Source organism: Augochlora pura, chromosome 2 (genome assembly GCF_028453695.1).
Source record: "Augochlora pura isolate Apur16 chromosome 2, APUR_v2.2.1, whole genome shotgun sequence".
In the NCBI taxonomy this organism is placed as follows: Eukaryota; Metazoa; Arthropoda; class Insecta; order Hymenoptera; family Halictidae; genus Augochlora; species Augochlora pura.
Window position 1 is genome coordinate 17,336,224 of NC_135773.1, and position 21,175 is coordinate 17,357,398.

Here is a 21,175-nt window from a genome sequence, read left to right on the forward strand (position 1 = left end):
CGACCGCGTACAAAGCACGACCGTTTCAAATTACAATGTCCTCCTCCACTATTTTTTCCGTTCGCGCCGCGAAACGAGTTCAGGATTTACGAGCCTGCTAATCCCCTTGGATTTTCGCTGAAACGGACCAGCATCAACGTGCGGTCGCACATGAGAAACACCCGACCAGATCAGCCTATATCGACGGGTATCATAAACGACGAGCTTGTCGCTGATGGTTAATGATAGATCATTACCGATCGGTAGACTGGGGATCTTTACGGATTTATGGGATACGCAGATTTGAAGAATTCGAGACAGATGAATTAACAAGGCGTATTACTCTTTTTATTTTCCGTGTGCGACGAGGAAAACTTTTCTTTCATGTCTCGTAAAACGACGCATCAGAGTGGAAATTTGTGTACATATCCGCCGAATACTATAGTTGCGCTTGCCAATGAATTTTAACGTTTCTTCTGCGGTTCCACTCACTCAGATTTAATTTACAGATTTCTTTTGAATTACCGTCAGGAAGGTATGCGAATGTTTCGTAAGATTCTGTGAATCTTCATGATTACAACAGTATATTTTTTAATTGAATGATGAATGTTTAAACGTATTTAAATAATTTTACATGGAACAACGTCGATTGGCGATCTTAATTATGGAAGCCATGCGATTGATACATACATTGAGGAGTTCTTCAGACTCTGTCAAGTATAATAATATATATTAACTATAATATATATTAACTTTAATATATATTAACTATAATATAAATTACGTTATATTACTTTACCATTATATTATATTATATTATAGTATATACAACAATAAATATTCATACAAGTGTGTGATACAAATATTATTTTTACCGATAACAAATTATTTGAGCAACGAGTAGTGCTGACTGCAAATAAATAGCAGGTCAAGGGGTTGGACAATGTTGAAACCGATCGATTTTCTTGGCCGATTCCGATTTCCGCGATATTATTGTTTGGGATCGCGCGATCGGTCGTTGAACAGGTTAAAATCGATGTCCGGATAGGCCAGGCAGTATCGAGTGTGCCCCGGCCGGCTACTTAGCCATCCAAGGACAATGGCCGGTGGTACGTTCGCAGTGAAACGCTATACACGATTATTTCGAGCGATATATCGCCCCCGTGAGGCTCTGGCTGCTGGCAAGACGGTAAAAGGACCTTTCGGGAGATCGAGATAGAGCTTATTGTCCCGGGAACGACGCCCGGGCAGGTGTGTACGCCTAACAAATCGACCGTCGTTGCGGCCGTAGCCGGAGCACGACTTTCTTGCGCCTCCTTTTCTTTGTCTTTCTCCTCTTCTTGCTCCGCGGCCCGTCCGCTCATTTTCGAGAGAGTTTCCTTGATAAATGGCCACTGTCAAATCGGTCGCGGCCGAATACGCGGTGAAAATTCGGACACCGGGACCGCTAACCTGCCTGGGAACACCTGCGAGCGATTTTCGACGCCTGCGTCTGTCTTTCCGGTGGCCAGGAATTAAAACGCCATCCTTCTTCCTTCTCTCGCCGGGCGATGGATGCGCCGATGACAGCCCCAATTTTTCTAGCCTGAAAACTTTGACAAGCTTGTCGCACGGTTTCTTTTCAGATCGTTATCTCCGATTGTTTCCGTGTTGCGACGACCTAGATCTTTCTATCGAGCATTTCTTCTCGTTACAATTACTCCTAATGACCCACGACTTTGTTCGTGTCGTGCCATTTTTGTTGCAGCCGGTTGTGTTCGTAACCCAGCATCATCTGTTCCTGTCCTATTAAAATCCATTCAAATTTTACTAGGATCACTTCTTTCTGTTCTAAATAATTGACTCGTGAACTGCACAATTTAATATTGTAGCTTTCAGACGGTCTTCTTTTTCACCGGTGACCACTAATTTTTCTTCTTCTATGATGCATTCAATTCTTCTAGCAACTTGTTATTTGTACAGTAGGTTCACCGAGCTTTATAACAGTGTTTTTATTACTTAGTAAAAGCAACGATGTTATATTTCCTGTCGCCGAAACCCGAAATAAAGAAATTTATATTTACTCGTTCTTCTAGGAAGTTTTATCGTAACATGCGTCCTAATTACCAATTTTCTTAAATAAATGATACGCACGTAATCTCCCTAATCGTAAATTAGACGTCTCGTAATCCGGCATAGTCTTGATATAAATCACTTTGACACGATCTCCACATTTTCACGCATTCCGTAAATCTATTGTTAATTAATTCTACCGACTCTAGTAACGATTAGCCTTTAATTGTTGCGGAGTCTGGTAGATAACTTTGGAGAATAAATATTTCTTGTCTGGAAAGGATTGCAACGAGATTCGAAATCCGCTTGACGTTCAAGGATGTGATATTAAATTAACGCATTTCGCGTGATCGTTCTAATTGCCTGTCCGGTAAATTACAATGGAAACACCGGATAAGATGGTTTATTGTGCAGAAACGATCCTCCGTTCGCATATGCCGACGGCTAGCGTGGACATTTCGTTTACGCGATCCGTGTAGGAGCAGCCGCACGGTATAATTTCTTCGGGGCGGGCTGGCCCTTCTTGCGTGGGACGCGTGCACGCCGGCAAAACTCAAGGATGCCACTATGTTACTCTCGCTTGTCAGAATTTTCATTGCAACCTTAACTTTGATTGAGATCGGCGCGGCTAAAAATATCCTGCCACCGTTGAAAATTCATGAGGAAATTCATTAGCAACGCGATCTCCGCAGACAGAGTCGTGTACACAGTCCATGGAACGGGCTCCGTATTTGCAAATTAGACGCTTACTTAATAGGCGTTGTTGAAAGGAGGCGATGACTCGCCCGTTCGTCGGTCATTATCGAACAATAAGATTTCCAGATACGTATCGCTGAATTAATGTCTGCACTCCACTGTGTTGCACTTCGGCGTATTTCTCGAATTATTATAATCGTAATGCACGGTGTACGCGAATTCGCCGCCATGTTACTTTCTTCGTTTCACTCGCTGCTATCGCACACGAGATCTCCGGTGTCTAAAACCAGCGTCGAACACCGGCTTCGATAACAATAATTCCATATAACGGTCAATGAGATAATTCGTATGCAAAATGGCGTCGTTGCATCGTACACTTTTCCGGCGTCACGGAAAATTAATCTCTACTTGTTCCGAAAATTCGTCGCTAGTTTTCCAAGGAGCATAACTGAAAAATGGTTGGAAAGTCCGGGCATTGACACAAGCGTGAACTGTACGACAGGATTTTTCGCGAGTCATGAAACGGAATAGATAGTGCGCGACGCCTTGAAGAATTTCTGCGCATCCTCGGCGATGCTCGCGCTAACCACGGCCATTAACAACTAAATTACACCGATGAAAATTCATGAGGAGCGTCATTAACGCGTTGCTTCGCAGAAAATCGCGGCTGGAAATAAAATGATGAACCGGTAACGCTGGCGGAGGCCTCTGCCGAAAGTCAGTGACAGGGAGCCAACGCAACGTGAACGCACGTAACGCAATGCAACGTAAACGACAGTGCGGACGCAACGCAACGTGAACGCATCGCAAACATCAACGTAATAGGTACATCAACGGAACGTAAACGCAACGTAACGGAATGTAACGCAAGCGTTGAGGCAACGTAACGTGAACTCAACGTAACGTGAACGCAGCGTCAACGCAAAAGACTACGCAAATGCAAACGTCAACACAAATGCAACGCGAACGCAAACGTCAACGCTAGTCGAACGTGAACGCAACACGAATGCAATAGAACGCGTTCAGGTGTGTACACGTAGTCGTCGAGGTTCCGCAGTTCCGAAGCGCTGCCTTTCTACGCTCCTCCCCTCTCATCATTCAGCGCGGTGTCACGGGAACCAATTAAAATCTGGAAAAACGAAAATCCCGTTCGGCGCGTCCGCGGCGGCGCGCGATTAATTCGTCGCCGGCCAATTAAGCCCCGCGATACCAAGGAATTAATTCGATCGCGATTTAGTGCGGAATGGTATCAATTACCCGGTTCCCTCGCTAATTAACAGCCGCGCTCTTAATTGATAGAGGCAACGTTGACCTTCGCAGGAAAGTAAATTCGCAACCGGCTGTCTAATTACCCGGTGAAAATCGTCCGCGTATTCCGCTCGACAAGGTACGCCACGCACCTGTGCGTTCTGCCGATCGATCCGCTCGCGTCGCTGATCTGTCCGCACGTTTCGGACACCTTAGGTATTGTCATTTTCGAGACGGTTAGGTGTGTTGGAAGGTTGCGGTTGGCCTCTAGATATTCTTCGTTGCTTCGTAAGTTGGAAAGTTAATGGAATATTGCGAAATTGATATTTTTGGTACGGTGTCGGGAACGCTGGAGAAACTGGACGTGTACTTTCGTACACGTTTGAATAACCCTTGCCCTACGATTCCTTTCACGCTGTGTTGTTTAGCGCTTACTCGTCCTTAATAATTCTGTAATAGGACCAAACAATTTTTACTTCTTGCATTGTCTTTATTTATTTCGTTTTTAGAGTATAGCAACAGAAGGATTAAATTTTATTTGGTTTTAGACGAAATCTTTATTAGGAAATCAAAGGAATCTTTATCACGAGTCTGACTCCTTATTACAGTGCAAGGGATAAAATTATCAGAGTAAAATAAACTGTTAGAAAAATGTATGTAGCAGGTCGGAGTTTGTGGCTATTTTTCATACGAACAATTTATTTTAATTTTAAGAGTTACTGAAGTTAAGTTGACGGAGATATTTAATCTTTTTTAATGACTTTAATTTTCTTTAGTGGCTGTCAGTGGATTACAGATTTTTTTTTATAATAAAAAATTGATAATAAACAGCAGATGCATTTTTTCACGTGCAAATTTCAACTGTTAGCTTAAACATGCTCTTTATAATTTACAAATAGACCTTGTTTAACTCCTACAACACGGTGAAGAGGTCAATTTTGACCTAGAGTATCTAAATCGTTCAGATAGTTACACAATTGTCGGAAGTTAAATATAATAAATTGTAGGAGCCATGAAAAGGCTAACAAATCTGTAGGAAATATCTTTGATAAAATATTTTGAAAAATTGAGCCGTTCATTTTAATAGCAACCTAAATTTGTTTATCATTTTTTGTTGTCGGCTATATGAATCACTTAATAATTACTATGATTCTAATAGGAATTGTAGATTTGACTCTCATAGATGCACTTAAGCAACATTATAAATTGTTATTCTATGCATGTATTTTCTAATTCTCTTTTCTTAAGCGCAAACCCTTAAATGTCTCAATTTCAGTTTCAATGGGCATAGGTCACTTTCGAAATAGACAACATAACTGTTGGCTGAAGCTCAGAATTCTTATAAAACTCGTCGACAGTACAGTTGCAAAAATGGTTCGCCGATCGATAGTTAACAAATATGGAAAACATTAAATCGAAGTAACGCGAGACGTCCGGCGTCATCGAATCGAAGGAAGGAAGATCCGAAGAAATGGGTGTAGCTCTAGGGATTTCCGCCGATTTTCCATTCATCCCACGCAGATTTGGACGCCCCTTGTCCAGCAGCCAGCTGCCATTAGACGCTGAAAATTCTCAAGCCTGCGAGAGACTACGCGGAAACGATTCCAGCGGAGCTATGATTTATAGACGGTGGCTCGTTATCGTGAAAGCAGAGGAGTCACTCCTCGAGAGGATCGCTCCTCGGTACGTTCGGCATTCCGAGCTAGATTAGTTTATGCTTTCGCGAGCCTCCGCTGGAACTTGCGCGCGTGCTCGTTCACCTGCTCCGCGGACCGGCCGACCGTCGAATCAATTTCTGCCAGCCGAGGACAGTTTTAATTCTCCTACATTGTCTTCTGCCCGTTGCTCACCGTATTGCTGGCTGTTCATCAATCACTGACCTGCTACGGAGTCGCTTCCAGATGCGCTACCTCCGTGTTTCGAGCTGGTTATGGTCGTCCGGGTCGGTATACCTGTGCAACTGGTAGCTACGGACTGCTTGTATGAATATTCCTTCGTTTTCGATCCCTAGATGAGATTTTCAGCTTCCTTAGTGGTCTTAGAAGTTTATTTAGCCTTGTTTGTAGTCTCAAAAATTAATTTAGTTTTTCTTGTAATTTTAAAGTCGATTTAGTCTTATTTGCGATCTTTAAAATTAATTCTGTCTCTTTGGTGATTTTAGACATTGATTTTAGTCGTTTCAATAGTCTTGAAAGTTAATTTATTCTCTCTCTCTCCCTCTCTCTTTCTCTAATGGTCTTAAAAGATAATTCAGTCTTTGTATTGGCTTTAAAATATGATTTGGTCTCTTTAATGATGTCAACAATTAATTTAGTCTTTATAGTGGTCTTAAAAGTTAATTTATTCCCTAACCCACTTTAATGATCTTAACAATTAATTTAGTCTTTCCATCAGTTTTAAAACTTGATTTGGCCTCTTTAATGATCTCATAATTGATTTAGTCTTTCTAATGATCTTCAGAATTTGTTTACTTCCTTTAACAGTCTTACAACTGCTCTCAACCTTTCTTCGAATATATAAACAAATTCTAAAACATTAATGTATTGTTTTAAATCTATAAAATTATTACAGACAGAACAAAATTCTCTATTTCTCGCACATAATGCAATTTTTATTTTGCATGAGACCCTGAAGTCTGATCATACATATATGCCATCCACAGGTTGCTAAGCAATTTAACAATAAGAATCTGTTAAGATACAGTGCTGTAGTTCTGCTCAATTTAAAAAGTTTTCTATATTTTAATACATGAAAAATGTAATACTCCTCTCTAAATCTTACTTCGTGATAACCAATCTTAACAAAAGAATGCGAGTCATCAATTTATACATACAGCATTTCTTTTCATATTTGCTTTTAATCAGGGGGCACGGAAATTGGGACAGACGCAGAAATTGGGGTGTTCACCCTAAAAGAGAGACAACCTGCTCGATCATCTGCGGTCTATAAGCGCACACGGTATCGTAGTCGAATTCCAGTCTTGGCAGAGTTATTTCCGAGTGATCCGACCGATTCGTAATGGGAAATGGTCTCGCGGCGAGCGTGAAAGGCGTCCAGGTGTCCGCTCGGCACCGCTCCGTAGGCCTGGCTCGAGAAAGTTCGGCTCGAGATTTTTCCGCGGCGCGAAGAGGATCGGCCGGGGCCCCCCTTTAGGTGAAATCGTGGAAAAGCGATCGCTGTCCGGGCCCGGACGTGGATCGCCTAGCAATTTAGGGTATTAAAGCGGCATTTTTTCGAGCTAGAAAGTGTGAAGCCGTTACGTGTCTTTCACCCGCGTGGCTGCGCCGCGGAATCCATCGCAGCTGTTGCATATTCAAATCGAGAGGCCTCTTCGACCGGCCTATCTGGCTCTGCGATCTTCATAGCTCGCTCGAAGAATTTCGCAGTGGCTCGGAGCCACCATAAACGCGCCTCCGTACGAACGCTTCTTGTTCCCTTATTTTCGCGTTTGTATAATTTCTTCATCGCTTACGACCTGTTTACAATGTTGATTTTATTAATGCGGCCCGGCCGGATCGCCCCAGCCAGGGCCCTCGCTGGTTAATCGTTTATGTTCGGAATTATAGCGCGCTACTTTTTTACTGATACTTTTACTCTAGCTGCCTCAAGGCTGATCGAACGCTGCATCTGCCGCCCAGCGCGCGCCGTCTTTCGCGATCTGGCACAGACGCATTGCTACTTTGTCTGAATTTCGTTTCTGTTCAGGAGAAACTCGAGCGTTCGTTTTAACGCCGCCGTCGACGGTCGAATGACCGGTTTTACAATTTTTATTCCCAAATTGTTGAAATTACGATGATACTCTTTCAAGATCCATGCATTTCGAGCGCGCATTTTAATCAAAATCGCGAAAGGTTTAAATAAGTACAGAATTATCATCGTTGTAAAGAAATTTTGGTTAGGTACGGTAGGTTTAACGTTAACCCTTTTGCAGTTGTATGTCTAGTCTCAGCTACCAAGACTATTTATTTATCTTGATGTAATGATTAAATAATGGTCTAATTTTTTTAAAGCTAAATGATTTGAATTTTTCTGTGAATATCAGAGGGTCTGGTTCACTGAAGTATTGTTTGTCAATTTTACTATTATTTATAATAAAGAAAATGTTAAAGAACTGTCGTTTTTTCTTTTTTTGACCGGAGCGTACAATGAAAATTTGAAAAATGCATTTGGTACATATCAGTGACTTATATGCAATGTTGAAAATTTTCTCGAAATCATCTAACAATTAAAAATCACGAAAATCATAGTTTTTGACGAATATCAACTAAAAACAGATAATTTTTACATGTTTCAGTATAAGATTCACTGTAGCTCGATTATGCCTCAACCGATTTTAATACAATTTTTAACTTGCATATAAGTTACCAGGAAGTACCAAATTAATTTTTAAAATTTTGAGAAGACGACAGTTCTTTTTGACTTCTCTTTATTCCAAGAAATAATAAAATTTAAAAGAAGTATTTCACTGAACTAAGTCCTCTAACATTTACAGAATAATCCAAGTCATTTAAATTTTCCTTTTTAATCTGGTATATTATGTATTATTACCTTAGCTTTGGATATTGTAATGTATTACCTTACCTTTGCAGATTATGTTATGTATTACCTTACCTTCGTACATTATATTATGTATTATTCGACCAGCATGACATATAATATACATATAGGCTGTTACGAGCCGAGGGCCAGTTTGCACACGTGGCCGGAGGTAAATGAATTTTGCGAATATTTAGAAGGGAATGCGTGGACTGGCCGATGCCTATTTCATCACCGGGTCGCCACTAGTAGGAAATGTCGTGGACGGGCCGTTGCCTATTTCATCAACGGGTCGCCACTGGGGATAGGTTTTCGTGGACTGGTCGATGCCAGTTTCATCACCGGGTCCCCACTAGATAGGGTAATGGGTTTTTGGATTGATCCTAATTGGCCTCGTAACTTCGAAAGAAATATTAATCGATACACCTCAAGCGGCAAAGGTGTATCTTTGTGGGATCGCTACCAACAACTGACTCGAACTGGGAAATGGAATGAATAATTTGTACATTGAATCACAAGTAAAATTAATATAATATAACAAGTTCAGTCTATTACAAGTGTGTAAGTGTAGTGTAGAATTCGCGATAGTCCTAAACACGCTCCCTGGTTTACGCACCAAGACGGTGGGGGTTACCTACCCGTATACGTACTAGGTCACCATATACTCGAAGGAGAACTCGGCTCGATCTTGCTATGTTTTGTCATCGTGATTTGACTTGAACCTGTCCGATGAGAAGAAAAATCTTGGCCCTTTTATATTCGGCTGAACTGGAAAATTTGATAGTGCGGGCTGGGCCTACGTCACCAGACCATCCCGCGGATGATGCCGTAACTCGGGGACACGTGGTCCCAACCCTTAAGCTGGCGTCTATCAGAAACTAAACATTTTTTGTGTGGAGGCCTGCACCGCGGATGATACAGTGACTCAGGGACACGTGGCCTTTCAGAATAAAAAGTGCAGTATTTAATTTAAAGAAATAGGTTTCACCATTATACATCCTCTATGTTTGTTCTCACCACAAAATTATTGTCAACACATTATACGCCGTTTGACATTGAGCAACTTTTGTCTAGAGCCGTGTCTTCTATTGTTAAAAACAAACAAGTTCTTCACATAACTTATTTAAAATACCCCACCCAGTCTATTTGTGACTTAACACATATTTGTCCCCATGACTAAAATTCGTCATTTGTATATTACAGAAAATAATTGATTCTTGTTCTTTCAATTCTAAATTAACTAAATTCTAATTTTAATCAAACAAAGATAATTTTAACCGGAGATGGTATAATTATAATCATCAGTGAAAAATATATGATTTTTAGCAAGTTACTTTCTTTTTATACGTCATTTCTACAGATAGTGTTATAAAATGCAGGTGCAAGCGATTATCGGACGAATATGTGTTAGTATTCTAGCTGGTGTTGCGACGAATTCAACGATCTGTTGCACTACTGCTTCCAATCTTGCGAGAACGCGAAAATAATTTCGGATAGGACAAACTGGTTTCCATTCGAGGACGATTTTTGTATCGAAAGCATAAGAGATCCACGGACGATAGGTTCACGGAAGCGGCGCGAGCGCGGCAAGACACACACCGGTGGTGTACGCGCGGGGCGATTTATCTCGGCATCCAGCAAGGCAGCCGGGATGACTCGCGCATTACAAAGTCCGCACGCTATGCACCAGAAACAAATCAAGACCGTTGACGATCAGAAGTAACTGATCTCTTGCGTGGAAGAAGCCCGCGATCGCGATCGCATAAATCCAGGTCAAATCGAATGACCGGCGTGTTGCGTCCCGGGATCACGGCCCTCTTATCAGGTCCGGCTTGAAGGGAATAAATTGCGCGTTTCCGCGTACCGTGCAAGCTGCGCCTTCCTTTCTTTTTTTTTTTATTATCGGTGCACCGTCGTCGATCCGATTTTATTCCGATCCCATGAATTCGGATCGGAAATCGCTCCCCGTCGCGACCGCAGACGTTCACCCTTTTACTCTGTTCCCAAATAGTAGAATCGATAAATTCAGAATTGGACGTAATTGCATCGCTTCTCCAGGTAACTGCATTCGTTGTTTGTCAAATTACGTTTTGCTATGAAACTTTCAGTATTAGACGAGTTATATTGATATTTAACCCTTTGCAATCTTATTTTGTATAACCTAGAGTATTTTAAACGTTATAATTGAATTTTATAATTTTCGTAACAGATAATAGCTCTTAACAATGTTTTGAATATAGATAAATTTGATAAAAATTATTTTTAAATGTGGCGATTTACGTGATAGATTTACTTGTTAAAACTGATCTATTTAATCCCAGATCAGTATAGTTTCACACCGCTTAAAAAGATTATAGCATTAGAAAATTCTGGGTGAAAAGTGACCAACATTGACTGACAATAACTCCGCGAAAAATGATCGTAGAACAATGACTCTGTGTTTGAATTAAAGCTTGAAATCTTTACTTTAAGGCAGTATTTATGGATTCTTAGCTTGATGCATCCTCGCCACTATAACCCTTTAAATGCGAGACCATGCTTTTCATATTGAAAATTGTCAAGTTTAACGAAATGCACGGACTTCATCAAATATCTTGCGGAGATGTTCAGAAAGGAATAAAATTTGACCTTTTAGCTTTAATTTTTAAAAAATTGAGTAACCAGGCTGCGATTTTTCTTCGCAAAGTTACAGCAGTTTAAACATCCAGTGACGACAATGCCAGTAGTACATGACGGAATCCAAAAGTAACCTTTGCAAGGGTTGTTCCAAAGTGCTGTAACTTTGATAAACAAAATCGCAGCCACGTTCCTTTGTGCTTAAATTAAAGAGAAAAGAACGATCCTCATTTGATACTAAACGGAATTCCTGAAAAAAATTTTACACTCTATGCATTTCGTCAAACTTGGCAATTCTCAATACGAAAAACATAGTGTCGTATTTAAATGATTACAATGTTGAAGGTATAGCAAATTTAAAATCTAGAAGTATTATCTTAAAGTAAAGGTTCCAAGCTTTATTTTAAGAAAAAGATCATTGTCCTACGATAATTTTTCACGGAGTTATCGTCAGTGAAAGTTGAACCACTTTTACCCAAAATCTGTCTGCGCTATAGCTTTTTGAGGAGCACAAGTTACCCCATTCATTCGTTTAATACCGTGATACCAATGACAGCGAAAAATATGCGTTGTCACAGGAAAACGCCGTATCATGCTAAAATGTATACCAGCGTTTGTTTAATTCCCGGTGAAACGCAGCAACGAATATTAATTATTTGTAGAAAAACCAGAACAGATAAGCAAAGCGAACATGACAAAGGCCCGACAACTGTGCCTAACTCCGTGAATAGATAGTGTCGCAGCAGTGATTCCTGTTTGTAAGTAATCCGCGGCGACTCGACCAATTAGTCATACTTCTCGTCGTTCCCCTGAATGTTAAAGAGGATTTAATCGCCTGGAAACGATCAGGCCTCGAAAAATCCGCGGATCGTAGCTCAATTTTAATCTGCTCGAAAGTCGCTGCAACAAATTGAACGAGACTAGCGAGCATGAAAAACCGTGGAAACTGGTATCGGCAAAAAGATCCTGTTACTCGATAGCCAATCCGAACGGGTAGACTCAAAATGCAAATTTGCAGTCCCGTAGATTTACAGCATTTTATGTTTACTGCCGGGTATCCGCGTTCTACGTCCGCGATTTCATCGACGTCGTCGTTCGAATTTACGATTATGGCATTAGAAAAGAAATTAACGTTGACAAGCGAACAGAGAAATAACTATTTTATCTCGTTCTTCGATAAGGTTGCTTTAACGTTCATTAAAAAATATTTTTATAAATTTTGAAAGGTTCGTCAACGTCGGTATTTTCGTATTTGGTAATCCTCCATTATGCTAAACGCAGTTTCGACATTCTGACTTTGCTCTGGATTCAATTTTACTATAAATTGCATCGAAGTGTCCTGATTTGATAATAAAGTTTCCCAGTTTTGCATTAACCCGTTAACGAACTTCGAATCAATTTTTAATCTTGTTTTCACTCGATCGACCATAGAAAATTAACGTCGTTCGATTTTCCCGCGGCAGAGGTTCCGGCGCATGCATCGCAACTGCAACATAGTTTCGAATTCAATAAATTTTATACCGTTCAAAATTATCCTTCGCTAATTTCGTATGCCCGTGATATACCGACGCGTTGTTCTACCTCCGATAAAATTGTTCGAAGAGAAACCGAACACGTCCAGCCGGAACGTGCAATTAATCCGCACAATATTGACGCATTTATAGCGTATGCAAATTTGTGAAACGCTAGAAAACTGTGAAGTACTTTTACCGGAAGGAACCTTCTGATCCTTGAAAAAGAATTGTTTCCTCGTTATGATTTTTTTTTCAGATAGCAAAATGGAGGCGGGAATTTCTAGAAACGTCGACATTCTACGTATTATACGGGGTGAGTCATGCAACATTCGCAGCTAAAACACCTGTTTAAAATATCTCAGGGAAAACGAGTTTGCTCCGGAGTGGCAATTGTTCAAGGTTATCGACGTTTTTCTAAATGGAATGACGTATTTTCATTAATGCAACGTTGCAGAGAATTAATAGGCGAGCTCAACCTTGTACCATATGTTGCCCCTTGAATAATATTCGGTGTTAAAAACTTGACCCTTAACAATTTATTCAGTTATTCGGCTGTAAACATTTTTATATTCTCATTACAATAGCATTAAACAATATTTATTTTACGTACTTTATTGATTTTATCTTTATTTTATTTTCTTTATTTTGGTAAATAAAAAGGTATCTATTATTTAAAATATTATATAGTAATATGAGAGCTTGCAGTAGTACAATCTAACACTTTTACCTCAATATTAGATATCAAATTATTGGTTGCTCTATAGAAAGCTGATTTATAAGTTACCGGTCGGCAAAAAGACACGCAAAATTCAGTATGTTCTCCATATGTAAGTTTCTGGACATTTATATATCTGCCAATATCGTTTAAATATAGTGCAAGTATCGTTTATAACCTGATATCGCGGCATGTATCATATCGTAGTAGATTCGTCCTCCGTTGATCAGACATCTTTCAGTTCGCTCTGGTCAAATGTTGATGACCAAAGCTGTTCATATTTTATTCGAATAACGAATAGGATTTTATTCGAAGAATTTATTCGAAATATTATTGAAACAAAATTTCATGTAACGAATTTATTCGAAATATTATTGAAACATATTATTGAATACAATTTTATTCGAAGAATTTATTAGACAAATTATTCGAATAAAATATTATTCAAAATATTACTGAAATAAAATTTTGTTCGTAATACTACTGGAATAAAATTCTATTCTAAATATTATCATAATAAAATTATACTCGAACCGTTGTTCGCATAAAATTTTAGTTGCAATAATTCTGGAATAAAATTGTATTCGAAGATTTCGAAACGCCATTCGAATCAAATATGGGTCAAGTATGTGGTATTGAATATTGATCGCGAAATTTCTAAATTCGTGCCGAGTGACAAAGAGCCCGAAGCAGCGTCCGAGAACTCTGGATATTGTGTTCGGAGAGCCGACAACCGTGACGGATGAGCGGGAACGCGGGTCAAGGAGCGACACGCCTTTTAAGGATGAGGACGCGGGTCCCAGGACGAACTTTTCTGTCAGAAGTCGTCGAGTTTCGCACCCGCTTAAGCAACCTCGGACCCACCTCGGACGCGGCCCGGACCCACCTCGACGCCGCTCACGACCGACAACTTTCTGATGAACTCGCTGGGATTTTGATTGATCGAACGGCCCAGGCGGCGGCCCGTGCCTTTATCATTCCCCTACGCCATGTTTTTTCGCAAGGCCTGTCCTCATATTTCACGATTAACTACACGAAAACTCGCGTAATACACACTGTTTAATATTGTCCGGTGCCTGGCGAGATTTATCGTCGCCCTCCCCGTGAAATTGTCAGCGATGGCGCGTTTACTCTTTTCTTTGACCCTAAACCCACCGTGACGCTCGTTTTCACCGGTTTCGCACTTTTTATTTTTGGATCGTAGACTGCGGATTTTTATGCGGCATAAAAATGGTCTGCCACAATTGCAGGAGGTAGAAACTAAATGACAAGTTTACAATAATAGTTTTTAACAATAATATTATTTTGAAATTTTTCAAACTTTTTGGAAACCCTCTTTCTATAGGTTTTGTAGTAAAAATTTAATAAAAACTAGATAAATTAGATTTTCCGATTTTTATGAAGCAATTCATGTTAGTTACTATACTTGATATATTTAATGTTAATCGTGTTGGTGAATGAAAAATAGTATATTAACATTGTCAAAATCTTTTAACTTTTCCAGCATTTAAAATTATTACTAAAAAATTTTGTTATAAATGCATAAGAAGTCTAGTTATTATTTTATATTTCAGTGGTATGTTGTAATTACTTTGCAGATGTTTATGTTAATAACATTTTTTAAAATATACTCTGTGTAACCTAAATATAATTTATAATCAGTTACAATTTGCATTACTATATTACTAGTATTTTTTCAATATTATCAGACGCTGATTGATTACTAGACTACAGGTTCATACAGATTCAAAATAAAAATTGTTTTCTTTAATTGAAGATATAGAATAATTAATTTTTTAGTCCTTCCAATGAGATAACAATAATACAATTGTGTTGTCGTGATCTAGAAATATTTTTTCTATTTTGAATTTGGTCTACTTATTTCTATCGTAAATATATAAAATCATCAGTCTATCGATAACGTCTACTATCGCATAATTAGACAATGTTCGAAAATCTTTACGTATTAATTTCATGAAAATACGCACACAGCATTCGATGAGCGAAAATCAAAAATATGCGTAATAAAATATATACATACATAATCTTAACGTAACCTTGACATAATCTTCATGTCTGACCTAACCCAGATCTATTTTCTTAAAAACTATGCAATCGCGCAGAAATCTGCAATCTAGAAATAATATATAGAAACATTACACTTCAATCACGCTTCGTGCTTCAAATCTATCATAAATGTACAAAAATTTCCTGCATTAATTGCAAGTTGCCGGAACTGGATACATATTTGTCTTGGACGATGGAAAATAATGCGACATACAATGCTCGTACATATAATAAAAAATTCATACATAATACAGAATTAATTTAAAAACATATTCCTTTAGATTTCGACTACCTGGTCTTCATAACGTTATACTTAACACAGAACTGTCCGAATAAACTAATATTGTAAACTTCAAATCTTCGGAATGTTGCAAACCCATAAAAAAAAGGAATCGTTAAAAATATGAAAGTCGCAAAGTTGACTTCTGGTCGTAGACCGCGCTGCTCCGCCGGATCATTGTGGATCGTATCGGGAAAGGCGAGAGGAAAAGCAGTGGCTCGGTAGAAAAATTGAGGAGCGGCGAGCTCTCGAGGAGGGAATGGTTGCACGGGATCATAAGATCGAGCGTGCAGGAAGAGGCGAGCAGAGGCGTCGATAAGTCACTCTTAAACGGAAGTTGCCGGGAACCGGTTACCCGGGGCCGCGTCACCGTCTTCCTCCTCGGTTCCCCGTCTTCAATTATTCCAGGGCCAAGCGATCGTTTAAGCGGCCAAGAGCACATTGTATAAATCGTCCTGAAATCGTCGGCCTGGCGCGTAATCGCCGAGCAAATTGCATTTTTATGGCCGCTGCGTGACGCGACCGGACATTACAGTGTTCCTCGGTCGCGTCGCTCCGCAGCCGGATACGCGGGATTCCTCTTTGACAAACGCGGAGACAGCGCCGCGGCCTCGACTTCTTCCCGGCTTAGGCGCTGCCACGATCCACCGGATCCGAACGCGTAATTGATTTGGCGCGTTTAATTTCAGCGAGATTGCCGGCCGCGGACGCGAACTGCCGCTAATGGTTATAATTTGCGGAAACGGGACTGCGGGACTGGGTCCGTCGACCGCGTAAAGCACCCGAGAACACGGTTCATTATTTCGACCGACGTTGCTCCGCTCCACTCTGCTTCGCTCGGCTCCACTCTGCTCCGCTCGGCTCGGCTCGGCTCCGCTTCGCGATCCTCTTTCGCCGCGAGGTGTCTGACAGCGTCTTCTCCCGGCAGACTTCCGCTCTCGGGAATCCTCCTTTGATCGAACCTGCCGCCACGCCACGTAGGCGGGACACGTCGACTTATTGGTCGTCGATCTAGCACATTGTGCAACTCGTTCCGATCGCAATCTTCTCGGTTGTCGATTCGCAAGAAGACAGAATGCAACTTTTCACTCGGCTGGCTCTTCGCGAGCGAGTAGATGACAATGTTTAAGATAGAACCATCGGGTGGAACCATCCATACGAACGATGCGAAATAGACGAGTCGGTCGCTGTGACTGGCTGTCGTATACCGTTACGAAGATAATAGAGAGAAAAAAGGTCTATAGTGGTAATGAATAATGCGTTTCAATGATGACACAATAGTGAGTAAGGGCAACAACGATGAAGTCTCAATCCACAGATTTAGATGGCGTATGCAAGATGTCCCAAGAGTCACTTGCAATCGAGAAATGAGTGGTTCCTGAGATCATTTGAAGTAACTTTTTCCTTTGCGAAAATTTGTTTACGAGGTATTAATGAAAATCAGTGACCAATGAGAGGCGAACTCGACTGGTGCAAAGTGGTCGAGACGAAGTGCGGACACGAAGCCCAGTTGCGCTGATTGACTCGGCCGCCTCACACTGAAAGATCTCATCTCTCGTCGGTTACTATTTTTCCTTAATAATTCGTAAACAAACCCATGGTTTGTATTTGCGCTAAGGAAAGAGTTACTTTAAATGATCGAGAGTGACTTTCAGGACACTCTGTATGCATCTTCCGTAGTCAAAGGGTAAAAACGATTGCTTGGGAAAATATGCGGAACACATGTTTCTCTGGATCGTTTAGGCCCAATTCAATTTTTAAATAATTATCGCTCGAAAATTAGCGATATTATCAAGATGCAATTTAAGAATATAACGTTAACATTCTAGAACATTGTTTCCTTTATTAGAACTCGATATCTCGCTCCTAGGTTTTGTTTAAAACTATTTATTTGGCATTGATTTTGATACGGATAATTCCAGAGATCATTTTCGTCACATTTTACTCTATTATTTTTTAAAAAGAAAAACTGCTGTGCGAGCGTATAAAAAGTTATGCAAACGCGGTATCACGAAATTTTCTGAGATATGTCAAAACGTAATAAATAAATAAATAAAATGGAAAATATATTATCGATCAAAGGCTTTGCTTTCATGACAAATTTATTTTTCATTTACGGAGGAAAAAAGCGCAATTACTTATTGGCTAGCCTACTAGAATGATTCCGCGCAGCCCAAAAACTTCAGGAAAATTTCCTGCAGGAAGATAACCAATCGAGCAATAGTTAACGAGCGCATGATTACGCCACTGGGTCGGACAAAGACGGTTCCGATCGCTTGTAGCTCGTGATTGAACCACCTTCGTACACGGTCCGCGTCCTCCCTTTGTCACGGCGCGCACATATCCGTACAAACTGAATCGCTATTATTTCCTGGCGGTCGACTGGCCGGTGTAAACCGGTTATCTTGATTTAATAACCGTCGATGTCATCCGAGTCAATCATCGCGGCCGATCGTGGCCGCGCGACCGGGAGGAACGATCGTTAGAGGAACGAGGACGGGCATACTCCGGTTTTCTTGTAACGATGTTTTGTGTGCTTGTCTATGTCGTAAGACGAACCCATCCGAACGGTCGGATGAATCTTTCGGAACGATCAGCTTGTGAAATTTGTCGGGCACCGTTTGGTCAGCGTCCGAGGCCTTTGTTCCGACCTGATAGATCGGATCGCAGATCCTTCGCCGACTCTGATTCCGGAGAAATGTTCGAAACTCGCGTGGACGGCTCAGAAGCCGATCGGCAGAACTCCATGAACTCTAGAATTTAGATTAATAAGGATTTTGAAGATTAGTCGCAGAAAAGCAACGATGATAAAAAGGCTAACAATGATAATTGATAAATTTTTTATTAGAATTAAATAAAAGGAACATATTAGTATATAATAAAGATATACTACAAAGATATATTAGTATACAAATTTAAATATTAGTATAAAAATTATTATATCACTGTTTGATTGCTTTATTTAATTTTTGTAATCTCTCTTTCTTTTTAGTCATTTCTTTCATTTTGTATAGTCACTGAGTGGTTAATACAAGTCCTCGTATACATATTTGGTTTACTTACGAAGAAATCGGCTATCATTGAAAATAGAGTAAGAATTCGTTTAAAAAAAATGATAGACATGTTCGTTATTATAATCTTCTCCAGTTATCCACAGAAAATCAGAATAATGAACGCTAACTTTATATTTTCTGAGCTTCGATAACAGGAATCATTTTGTATTGTTTCGAATGACACGAACAAATTTTGAAATTGCAGACGTAAGATTTTAAGAAAAATCTAGTCGCGAATACCTTCAAACGGGTGGAAGATTCTGTTGCTTTATAAGAGCAAAAAGTATCAAACAGCTACATCAGAGTTACAAATTTTGTTTAATAAAAATGAAGTCATGTTCTCTGTTTCTTCGAAAGAAGATCAAAAGTTAGGGTATGATCAGTTGTCTTTAACCCAATAAAGAGTTAACAACTGTATCAAAACTACAAGATTCGTTTAATAAAAATGAAGTTGCATTTTCTGTTTCTCTAGAAGAAAACTGAAAATTAGGCTATGGAAATTTGAATAAAACGTAGAAAATCTGTTTAATAAAAATAAAGTCACATTCTGTGTTGCTTCAGAAGAAGATTGAAAGTTAGGGTATAATCTGATCAACATAATAGTATCAAACAGCTGTATCAGAATTACAAAATTTTCACTGAAATAAACACACTTCCTCCGTTGCTTTACAAGAGAATTTTGGATTGAGCTAGGACATTAGGCTTCGGATCAGAGAAAAGTGTAGATCAACGTTGACTACCGTGAAATTACAAACGCGAACGATTCTGAAGATTGCGGATGCATCCACGAGGCTCCACGGAACAGTAAGAGTAGTAAGGCAGCGCAAAAGTATCACGTGCGTTAGGTTCACAGAAGCGATGTCCTCTGGTTGAGAAGACAGCATCCCTGAGATCAGATTCGGTCGGCGTCCGCCGGTGGCTTTCTCGGGCGGCCCGAGAGAGTGGCTCTCCTTCACAGAAAACGACGATTTTTCAATGTACCGGAAACACGTACGAAAATTGTGTACGACGGCGCATGAAATCGCAGCGCGGAATGAGAGAGATAGACAAAAAGAGAGATAGAGAGAGAGAGAGAGAGAGAGAGAGAGAGAGAGAGAGAGAGAGAGAGGAAAGGAGGAAGAGAGAGAGAGTGAGAGAGAGGGAGGGGGGTAAAGAGAAGGAGACGGGGTCGTGTAGCGTGTTTATCGACGCGAACGTTATCGCGAGCGGATCTTCCGCGAAGAGCAGCAGTCGTTCGGGTGGTACCAATTTGTCGTTCCTTTATCAAGCGTCATCTGATGGCGACCCGACACCGCGCTCCGCCGAATGGCAACGTTACCTTGAAGTGACACCGGCCACAATGGGAACAAAGCGGCGCGGCGTCCTCGCCGGGGTTTTGTTTCATTCCGCGGTGGACAAGCCGCGTTATTTGTCACGCATTTTGACCCTCGCCGATTTCATCTTGAATATTTTTCTCTGCCTCGATCCTCCTCCGCTGCGTCCCGCGTCGACGCGATCGCTCGCTCGCTCGTACGGTCGTTCGCGCGCGCGCGCCCGCATCCGAGAGCACACGCGCGATTCTATAGAGCCCCATGGCTCTTTCTGCCGTGGCTCGCCTGCCACTTCAACGTCCCGCCAACAAAAACCGCTTGTCCAGCCTGCAACAGTCAACGGGAACGAGGCAAGAAGGTGTCCTTACCGATCTGATAGTCGAACCTCTTCGAGAGCGGTTTCAATGCGGGCCTAGCCATTCTGCCAACCACACCCTTTCATGCTTCTCGCTGGAATAACACCGTCGCGGTTCCTGCCTTTGCTTTTTCTTTCGCAAACAAACCGAACTGTTACACTGTTTTGCTAGCAACATTTTTCATGCACCTTCCGTGCTCGCGATTCTTGCGGCGGTATTCTGGGTTGGAGATTTACAAAAAGTCGATGTTTCAATGTCTTTTCTTGTACTTTTTTAGAGGGTGAACTGACAGAAATGTGTATGCGACAGAGTTTGTCCGAATTTTCAATATGTACGAAGTCACAGCTTCAGTTAGGTGTATGTACATATTTCCACTAACCAATTAATCGGTTTTCCTCGGAACCTCATCTTTTGAAAAATATATTGCCACGTTATTGTTGATGTAGAAGACTATTTTGATCCTCTATAGACGCCACCATTTTCTCTTCCTTTTAATACATAAATAATAGTAAATAAAAATAATAATAATAATAAGTAAAAAGTGATAGTGACTATAAAATAATAAGTAAAAATGAAGAGTAAGTAAAATATAATAATAAGTAAATAAGTATAATAAGTAAAATAAATAAAAAATATTAATAAGTAAAAAATATAACGAGTAAAAAACAATAAATAAATCCTAGAAAGAGGAAATACATTTTCATTAAATCCCTGTCTCTCGCAATTAGCACAGAAAAGTTCTATTTTGCAAAA